General features: G+C 43.5%; 1 pseudogene across 1 annotated transcript; it reads left to right on the top strand.

The window, feature by feature from the left end:
* The first annotated feature begins 890 nt into the window (after positions 1–890).
* On the top strand, positions 891–6,100 carry LOC307213909 (vitelline membrane outer layer protein 1 pseudogene; annotated as a pseudogene). The gene is made up of 3 exons (XR_013843992.1): positions 891–1,061; positions 3,915–4,018; positions 5,779–6,100. The product of XR_013843992.1 is annotated as a vitelline membrane outer layer protein 1 pseudogene (transcript).
* The last annotated feature ends 4,420 nt before the right edge of the window (positions 6,101–10,520 follow it).

The following is a 10,520-nucleotide window of genomic DNA, read 5'->3' as shown; positions in this document are numbered from 1 at the left end:
AATTACCAAAGTTACTCTTGCAACATGCTACTTGTTTTAGCAGAAAAGCAAACTATTCAGACTAAAATACAGGTAGCTTGCTCAGACACCTGGGCAGAAGGCCAAGGTGGGACCTGAGGCTCAAAGCACAAAGTCTCTCCGCCAATCTTTTTCTCTTTCTTTGGCAGCCAACCCATCCATGGATGGCCAAAGACATTTTGCCACTCGCAAATGGACAAAGCGGGGTTCAATGCCAGTACCAGACAGCCAACCCCTTTGAAATTGTCCTCATCAGGGACTGACTACTGGGAACCTTTCTCACTCTCCATAGGCCATTTTTGACAGGAAGTTGTCACCTCATGATGTCTGGAGACTGATAAACCACCCTGCCTAACTCTCAAAAATGGGCTGCAGAAGGTGGGGCAGTTTTGGACCAGGGTCTCATGCTGAAGAAAAGGTTTCCCACCCTTGTTCTAAAGGATAAAACAGAAATTCCCTGCAGTGGCAGATGAGTCACTGCTGCTTACTTAGAAGCAGGAGGAAGAGGAAAGAGGGAGGAGGGAGAGTGGTACAGGTCAAATGGACTGACAAGGAGCACAGGATTAGCTCTGCTGGAGTGTTTGCACTGCACCATCTTCCCTGCTGCCTCACTCCTCTTCCTCCTGATAAGCAGCAGTGACCCATCTGCAAGGAGGTCAGCGAAGCTTCTGCATCCCAGCATGCTACCTTCTGCTGATGCCCTTAATGTGCACATGGTGACTTTGTCACTGATAGTAAAGACCAATTGTTGCCTGTCATGTTTTATACTAGATCCATGAAGACACCCTGCCCAAATTTTCAGACTACATGTTCTCATGGCTACCTTTCTTCAACTATGTTTCCCCATCTAGGACAAAGGAGGACTCCTCAATATGGATGTTTCCATCACTGCTGTGGTCTTCCCAATCATTTTCTGCTACCTCTGGGAAGTAGAGGCCCGAGGTTATGACTCCATCATCTCCGTGCTAAATGGAGCACCATGGGGTCTTTGGGGAAAAAAAGAATTTTGCTCCTTTGGTTTTGCTACTGGTTTCTCACTGAAGGTAAAACTTGACTTGTATCCTGCTTTCCAGACAACCTCACAACTGGTTATCTCTGATGATTCTGCCCTCCTTTCTTCCCACAAAGCTATATTCATCTCTAGGAAAGCGTCTTAGTGTGAACCAGAAAACAGGCTCAGAATTGGCAAAACATTAATCAACAATGCAAACTTACATTGGCTGCATGCCACTTTAACCTGCATGGCTTTTTGTCAGTGCATCCTGGGAATTGTAGTTTGTGAAGGAGCTAGCAGTGCAGACCCTCCAAGTATCCCTATTTTCCAGGGGAGGTCCTCGATTTACAGAAGCCGTCCCAGTTTCTGACTTGATCCTGGAATGTCCCACTTTTCCTTAGGATGCCCCTATTTTCATCAGAGAAATGCTGGAGAATATAGACCATCACATGTTACCTGCCCCAGGTCAGTTCTCCCGTGACTGGCAACATCTGTCCAGAGTGTCAGACAGGAGACTCTTCCAGGCTTAAGATGCCAATGACTGAATCTGAGACCTTCTGCATGCAAAGCATATGCTCTGCCCCTGAGCTACAGCCCATCCCAGGTGCCATCTGGTGGTGGCAGGAAGAACTTTGTGAAATTGTGTTCGTTTAGGAATGGCAGGCAGGGCCAGCCCTATCACTAGGCAAATTGAGGCAGTTGCCAGTCCAGCCAGTCCTTGATTTTGGGAAAAAAGCATCAGCTAGCAAGGAAGTCCAAGGTGAAATCACTTCCGATTCACCATGTCCAATAAACTCAAAACATACCAGGCTCCTAGAACAGCATATAAAACAGTCAAGGGGGTGGGGAGCATTATAATGATCATTTACTAAAATGCCCTTATTTCAATGTACTGGCATCAACACTGTTCTTCAGCTCAAATCTGAATCTTCTTAGAATCTTTCCCCCGCAGAATTGCTCACAATCCTTTCTTACATAACACCGGTCCTGAAAGACCTACATTGGCTCCCAGTACATTTCCGGGCACAATTCAAAGTGTTGGTGCTGACCTTTAAAACCTAAACTACCTTGGCCCAGTATACCTGAAGGAGCATCTCCACCCCCATCGTTCAGCCCGGACACTGAGGTCCAACTCCAAGGGCCTTCTGGTGGTTCCCTCACTGCAAGAAGCAAAGTTGCAGGGAACCAGGCGGAAGGCCTTTGAGTAGTGGCACCCGCCCTGTGGAATGCCCTCCCATCAGATGTCAAGGAAATAAACAACTATCAGACTTTTAGAAGACATTTGAAGGCAGCCCTGTTTAGGGAAGTTTTTAATATTGGATGAAACATTGTATTTTAATATTCTTCTGGAAGCCGTCCAGAGTGGCTGGGGAAACCCAGCCAGATGGGTGGGGTATGAATAATAAATTTATTATTATTATTATTTGATTATCTGTCTTGTAAGACATTTTTCTATGGAAGTCCTGGGAGTCTCTCTAACCTGTTCAGGGCTGCCCTAGACCTATAGGCTACTATAATACAGAATTCAGTTTGTGAGCCCAAAGTTTCTGTTAAGTTATTAGTATTTCAGGCTTACATGAAAGGGCACACATTTCAACTTTATATCTTTAACAAGCCTATTTCACTCAATCCTCTTCCTTTGGAGGGTGCTTGAGGGAACTTTTTGTTCACTCTGAGTCCCCCCCTCCTGATTATATTCAATTCCCCACCATGTTGGTAGCCCAAGTGAGTGCCAAAGGACTCTTACTTTATCACAGTCTCTCTCTCTTTTTTTTTTTTAATAATTTTTATTCGTTTTTCAGACAGATAATAAAAACAATGTAGAACAATATGGCTTCAAAATCATCATTTCATACCCTTCTTTCCTTTGACTTCCCCATACCTCCCCATCCCTGCATCCTTGTTTAATGGTTCTTTAGCAACCCTTAGGTCCATTGTCTTAATTCCCTTTCATAAAGTTTCCTTTAGTTTTTTTGATTACTGCTGCAATTCTTTACCTCTTACCCCCTGACATCTTAACATTCCTCAATTTTACAATTGTTTTTAAGATATATTTTAAATTTCTTCCAGTCCTCTTCCACTGTCTCTTTCCCCTGGTCACGGATTCTGCCCGTCATCTCGGCCAGTCCCATAAAGTCGATCACCTTTGCTTGCCATTCTTCCAGAGTAGGTAGTTCTTGCATCTTCCAATACTTTGCCAGTAGAATTCTTGCTGCTGTAGTGGCATACATAAAGAAAATCCTATCCTTCCTTAACACCACTTGGCCAACCATGCCCAAGAGAAAAGCCTCTGGTTTCTTAGGAAAAGTCCACTTAAGGACCTTCTTAATTTCATTATAGATCATTTCCCAGAAAGCTTTAACCTTTGGGCAGGTCCACCAAAGGTGGTAGAAGGTGCCTTCAGTCTCATTACATTTCCAACACTTATTATTAGGCAAGTGGTAAATTTTTGCAAGCTTGACTGGGGTCATGTACCACCGATAGATCATTTTCATAATATTTTCTTTTAAAGCATTACATGCAGTAAATTTGATACCGGTGGTCCATAACTGTTCCCAGTCAGCAAACATAATATCATGACCAATATCTTGTGCCCATTTAATCATTGCTGATTTCACCGTTTCATCCTGTGTATTCCATTTCAACAGCAAGTTATACATTTTTGATAAGTTCTTAGTATTGGGTTCCAACAATTCTGTTTCTAGTTTTGACCTCTCTTTCTGAAATCCTATTTTCCTGTCCTGTTTAAATGTCTCATTTATCTGATGATAGTGCAACCAATCTCGGACCTTAGGCTTTAGTTTCTCGTAACTCTGAAGTTTCACCCTTTCACCATCATATTCTAGAATCTCATGATATTTTGGCCAACTTTATCACAGTCTCTCTTCCTCTTTGACACCAGGTGGAACCATATCAAGGAGGTAGAAGGAAAGACGATGATACAGCCCTAAATGGCATCCGATTGTTCTGCAATGATGATTCATATATTTCGTCTGCTGTTGGGGGGTGAGCATCTCTATCTTTTTTTTTTTAGCTGTCACCATAATTTAGGCTTTCCCCCTGTGCCAATCTTTATATATATACATACATATATATATATATATATATATATATATATATATATGTTGCTCCCTCTTCTATTTATTTTAGTAGCAGTGGGAATGAGGGTTCATAAATTCTGTGGCCAGTAGATGACAAGTCCACTTCCTCTGCCTTTGTGTGGATGACTACATTCTAGTCACCAACCACAAGGTTACGATACCTGGACAAAACCAACATTTGGAAGTTGCCTTAGGACCAATCAACTCCACAGAGAGACAGTTTGGCCTCCGTTCTTCTTAGGTCCAAAAGAACTGATCTGGCCAGGACCTAGCAAACCAGAAATAACTTCACATCACATTTCTCTCTTATTGAGAGTTATACCCAGAAGTGGCTTGCCTGGTGCGATGGAGATACAATGCCAGGAGGGAGAGAGGAAGGGTGAGGAGGCAGGGACAATGGCATGGTGCAGTCCGGCTGCCAGGAGTCCCAGACTGTTGTGCCGTGGCAACTTCCCCTCTGCCTTGCCCCAACTCTCTCCCATACCAGGAAGCACCGTGACTCCGCTGCTTCCAGTTACATCTTCAGAAAGGCAGAATGAAAACAGCCCCATAATTTCTGGAATGTACGCAGTGGCTCAGATAACTCTTTGTACTCAGTAGTGTGGTAAAGCAGACAGACATTGCATAAATAACAAGGCCTTGGACAAAGTTAAATAAAAAAACTTAGCTTTCACTCAAGGTTTTGTTGGGTTTTTTTTGGTAAAGCAGCAGTTGTAAGCATTCATTGTGAAGATATTCATAGGAAAAGCCTCCCCCATTTGTTTTAGAAAAGTAGGGACAAATAACCCAGGAGAAAATGAAAATATAGGAAAAATGCATCCAGGCAAACCTAATCTAGATTATTTCACTACTAAAAAAAATCTGTATCTGAGTCACCCTGTTCCTCCCCCGTTTCACCCCCCTTCAGCCTAGGTTTTAGGCTGAACTGCTAAACCGCTCTGTATAAAACGAAGTTCTTTTGTTTCTGCATTCATTGAAATGGGAAATATAAAAACGGCTATAGCTTTGTCCCCTTTTGGACAAGTGGATGAAATACTCAGGCACAAGAGGGTTTATTAGCCTGCCAAATTACAGACAAATGGATTCAGGGCCCTTGGGGGGGGCAAGTAGCAGGGATTCGCTTTCCTTTTTAATCAAAGAGAAACAGAGATATTACATTAGAAAACATAAAGCTATACAGAAAAGTACAGAAACAGATGAACACAAAACTTTGTGGATGCTCTCATCTGACTTGGTGTGGTGGTATTGACCTTGTGCTTTGACTCCAGAGGAAGGAGATATCACCCTCCCCCCAAAAAATTGCTTCAGTTTTCCTTGGTCTTGATTTGCTGTTAATCAATTGTATGTTCTCATTAATTACATTTGAGGTATCAGTCATTTGGGAGAACATTCAACATCCCATGAGCAATGGGACCTCCCCTTCTTCTTCCTCCTCCTGCAGCCCCTTCCAACTCTCTAGAGCAGATCTGAGGGGATGAGGAGTAGGTGGGTATAGACAGAGGAAACGGAAGAGTACAGCTGATATAAAAATCTGAATATATTTCTCTTTTATATCTTTTTTTAATTTTCAATTTTGCATTTAGAAATAAACAATTTACAAACTTTAAAATAAAAAATAAATAAATCTGAATATATTTCTCAAGCCAGCTTTGTCATCTTTGGCAGATGGGGAGCATGGTCTGAGATTCAGTATTGCCCTGTACCATCCAAGCTTAAGGCCTTCTCCCTGAGAGTGGAAGTACCGCAAGGACTTGGGGATGACACTGCAGCCAACAACATCATGTTCATGTGTAGCGATGACTCCAAGCTAAAAGGCAACTCCCATGAATGGGGAACCTTTGGCCCATGGAGCTCTCCCTGCCACACTGGTTCCTATATATGTGGCATCCAGACAAAGGTCGAGTTTCCACAAGGGCCCGAAGATGACACTGCACTTAATGACATTAAGTTCTATTGCTGCAAAGGAAATTTTGGCATATTTCGTTAACATTCCTGCAGATTTGCTAGCTTATGAATTTGTCCTCTATTAAACCTTACCTTTAACTGGAGAGCTGTGTCTTTTTTTATAAAAAAAAATCTGATGCACTAGACTCATTTTTCAGCCCTCTGATGGGAGGAGAACCCAAGGAGGGCAGAGACATAAAAGGGGGGCAGAAATATATAAGCGCTGATTGTCAGATTTGGAGACAGCAGGGGAAGTCATGCTCTTTAGCCCCTCAGGGATCATAAGGTCCAAACTCAACACTGTCACAATAAAAAGGTAATGGTAAAGGACCTCTGGACGGTTAAGTCCAGTCAAACTTGACTATTGGGTGTGGTGCTCATCTTGCTTCAGGCCGAAGGAGTCAGCGTTTGTCTGGCTCATGTAGCCAGCATTGTCTAAACCACTTTTGGTGCAACGGGACACTGTGATGGAAGCCAGGGCGCATGAAAACACCCTTAACCTTCCCGTCACAGTGGTACCTGTTTATCTACTTGCACTGGCATGCTTTCAAGCTGCTAGGTTGGCAGGAGCTGGGACAGAGCAACAGGAGCTCACCTCCAGCGGCGTAGCTAGCGGCTCAGGCATCTGGGGTGACACTAATGCCCTGCACCCTGTGGAACAAATTATTTGTGTCAGTCTTCACAGCAGATGTTGGACAGATTCTTATGCCTTGATCACTAAGTTTCTAGGAGGAGACTGGAAGAAAGCAATCAAGTAGGCACAATGAAGTCACTTCTGTTAAATCTGAAATTTTAGGGGAAATTGCAGATTTAAAAATTGACATCTCGACTTCCGGGTTAGCGCGATCTGGTTAATGGCGGATTCCCTCCGAGCTCCGGAGGGAATCGGCTCCGCTGGAGAAGGGTTCTACCGCGACGGCGACGCGGGGACCCTCAGAAACCGCAGGCGCTGAAGCCTGCGGACTTGGTGACTCGGCGGGCACCTAAAGCGCCCCCCGACCCACGAAGAGCCTTTTTAAAGGCTGCGGAGAGGGTACGGGGAGCGGCGTGGTGCTGTGAGTGGACCGCTACTGCAGTGGAGCGAAGCCGCGAGCCATGGCCGGAGACCGCTGACTTTCTTCCCTGAAATTCAGACTTTAATTAATCCGTGAGTAGAATGGAATTTGGACTTTAAAATTTCTACCTTTGAATTCGGTACGATCGGGGGATGTGCTAAAGGGAAGTCCGCACCCCCCCTATTTACAGAAGATCTAAAGCAAGGATCGGAGAACTAAGGTGGAGAGTTTTTTCTTTTTGGTGTTTTTTAAAAGATAATATTTTCATGAATTTGACAGAAGAAGATTTGTGCTGGAGAGTAAGAGTGGAACTTTAGAAGCCTTTGTCTAACCCCCCCCCCCCCAGACCCGGGAGTGTCCTGTATGTGAGCTGGAGAAAAAGGAACAAGGAGTTTGACAGCTGTCAAAGGAGCTGTCAAACGGGCAGTGAAAGTTAAAAATCTTATTATTTGACACCTTTCTGGACTAAATTTGTTATATTTGAATTAAAGTGGTTGGGAACAAAGTAGTGAAATAACAAAGTAATGGACTGTTGGGAAAAGACTATTAAGTAACCAGAATCCCCCTAGGGGAAACATTGAAACACTACAATGGCTGCAGATGGAAAACTACAGGCAGAGATAGAAAGAATGTTTTTTCTCGTGGGAAAGTTGCAGGAGCAGACTACGGCTATGAATAAACAACTTATAACCTTGAACTCTAAAATAAGTGACTCTGCTGAATGCACAATGGACTTGACTGGGAAAAAATCTACAGCTGAATTAGAAGAGATAACTTCGAAACAGGAGGAGAGGGAACAAGGAGTGGAGCCAGTACAGATGGAGAGTACCAACCAGAAGCCTACATTGTCAGAACATAAAGAAGAAGACCTTTGGATTACAAATCTGCGAAAGATGCGAAAGAGGAGGGAGGAAGCCCCTGGAACACTTGGAATATTTGAATTTAAAAGAAACAAGAAATATGATTGGGGCTTCCTCTTCGAGTACGGAAGATTAGCTGACCTTTCGCAGCAGCTGGTACCAAGTACTTTGGATGGAAGAAAATCTGATGAGACTGAGCTAGAACTCCTTCGAGACCCGATGACCAACAAAGAGGGCTACCAACAAAATCGGCAGAGAGAGACTGACAGAGACTTAAAGGCCTCAGATGTGAGGAATCCAGGCTAAAAACTGTTTTTGTGGACATGGGGACATTGGGAAGGGACAGAAACCGGGGCGGGGGGGGAAGAATTTTTTTAAAAAAATGTTTATGACCTTTGTGTTTGATTATTATGACCTATTTTTAAGATAAAAGGGAAATTCGTGGAAGGAATTTGAGTCGACCTTAGAAAAGGATTTAATATTTATAAGAAAATTGGATAAGTAAAATTTGGCCAAGTAATAAGAATCAAGTATTTCTTTAAAAATATATATATATAATAATAATATGTAAAGGATGAGAGATATGAACTTGCTGAGCTAATTTAATTGAATTAGGATGTATGAAGGGGGGGTGGGGGGAGGTCAAGAACTGGGGTTAGGAAAGTAAGGATATGAAACTTTATATGTGTTGTCTTTGTCTGTGTGTGTGTGTCTGTGTTTATAAAATGTGAAAACTCAATAAAAATTTTATAAAAAATAAATAAATAAAAAATTGACATCTCTGTGTCTAGATAATCTGCAACCGAGAGTTCTGAAATTACCAAAATGCAAGTATATTGCTATTCTAAGAAAAATATGCAAGTGATCACTAATGCCAGCACCTGTATTGGAAGACTAGAAAGTAGCCAACCTAACATCAAATCACTAATAAGAGATCTAAGTGAGCTAGGAAATTGCGTGCCCATTAGCCTAACATCTGTCCTGTGTAAATTGGTGGAAAGCATACTTGAAACTAGAATGGTTAAATATTGGAGAATACTTGCGGAGGGAGGATAATCCTAACTTCTGCAAAGGGAATCATGGAATTGGAAGTCTTTCTTCGCCTATCTTTTAGAATTGTTGAGAGTATTAACATGTAGACAATCTGCCCACCTGCCACATTTGGCCCACATTGGGTGGGGGTGTAATGTCATGGCTTGCCAGCTGCATCTAGTTCCCCAACCCTGCAACAGACATTGTATACAGTGGTACCTCGGGTTAAGAACTTAATTTGTTCTGGAGGTCCATTCCTGAAACTGTTCTTAACCTGAGGTGCCACTTTAGCTAATGGGGCCACCCACTGCTGCTGCCATGCGATTTCTGTTCTCATCCTGAAGCAAAGTTCTTAACCCGAGGTACTATTTCTGGGTTAATGGAGTCTGTAACCTGAGGTACCACTGTACAATCATACCTCGGGTTGAAGTTGCTTCACGTTAAGCCTTTTTGGGTTGTGCTCCACAGCGACCTGGAAGTAACGGAGTGTGTTAGTTCCAGGTTTTGCCGCTCGTGCATGCGTAGATGCTCAAAATGACACCATGTGCATGCGCTGAAGCAGCGAATCACGACTGGTGCACGCGCAGACATGGGTTGCGTTCACTTCAGGATGCAAACGGGGCTCCGGAACAGATCCCGTTCGCATCCAGAGGTACCACTGTACTTGGAATTTCAAAAAGCATTTAACCAACTTGCTTTTAATCAAACAAGCTTGTTTCCTACTGCTCTGGAGGGCAAGACTCAAACCAATGGCTTCAAGTTCCAAGAAAGGAGATTCCGTCTAAGAAAAACTTTCTGACAGTAAGAGCTGTTCGACAGTGTCCCGGACTCCCTCGAGAGGAAGTAGATTCTGCTTTATTGGAGGTTTTTAAGCAGAGGTTGGATGCTTTGGCTGAGATTCCTGCATTGTAGGGGGCTGGACTAGATGACGCCTGGGGTCCCTTCCAACTCTTAATTCTATGAACTCATAATTCATGGATGATAAGAGTACGCCAGTGTGGTGTAGTGGTTAAGAGGTAGTCTCGTAATCTGGGGAACCGGGTTCGCGTCTCCGCTCCTCCACATGCAGCTGCTGGGTGACCTTGGGCCAGTCACACTTCTTTGAAGTCTCTCAGCCCCACTCACCTCACAGAGTGTTTGTTGTGGGGGAGGAAGGGAAAGGAGAATGTTAGCCACTTTGAGACTCCTTCGGGTAGTGATAAAGCGGGATATCAAATCCAAACTCTTCTACTAACCCTGATACCCACATTCTACCTGCACTGCTAGGGCCTCTAAGATTCTGAATGCCACTTGCTGGAAGCTGCAGGAGGAGAGAGTGCTGTTACTTCCAGGTGCTACATACAGGCTTCTCAAAGGCACCTGACTGACCACTGTGAGAAAAGGATGTTGACCTAGGTGGGCCACTGCCCTGATCCAACCAGTTCTTCTGTTCTTATGGATCAACAACTAGTACAAGAACAGAACACACAGAGTGAAAATAAATGGATAGTTTTTGCAATGGAAAGAAGTAATAATG

The sequence above is a fragment of the Podarcis cretensis genome (genome assembly GCF_951804945.1).
Source record: "Podarcis cretensis genome assembly, chromosome: 4".
NCBI classification, from domain to species: domain Eukaryota; kingdom Metazoa; phylum Chordata; class Lepidosauria; order Squamata; family Lacertidae; genus Podarcis; species Podarcis cretensis.
This window is presented reverse-complemented; position numbering and strand designations above follow the sequence as displayed.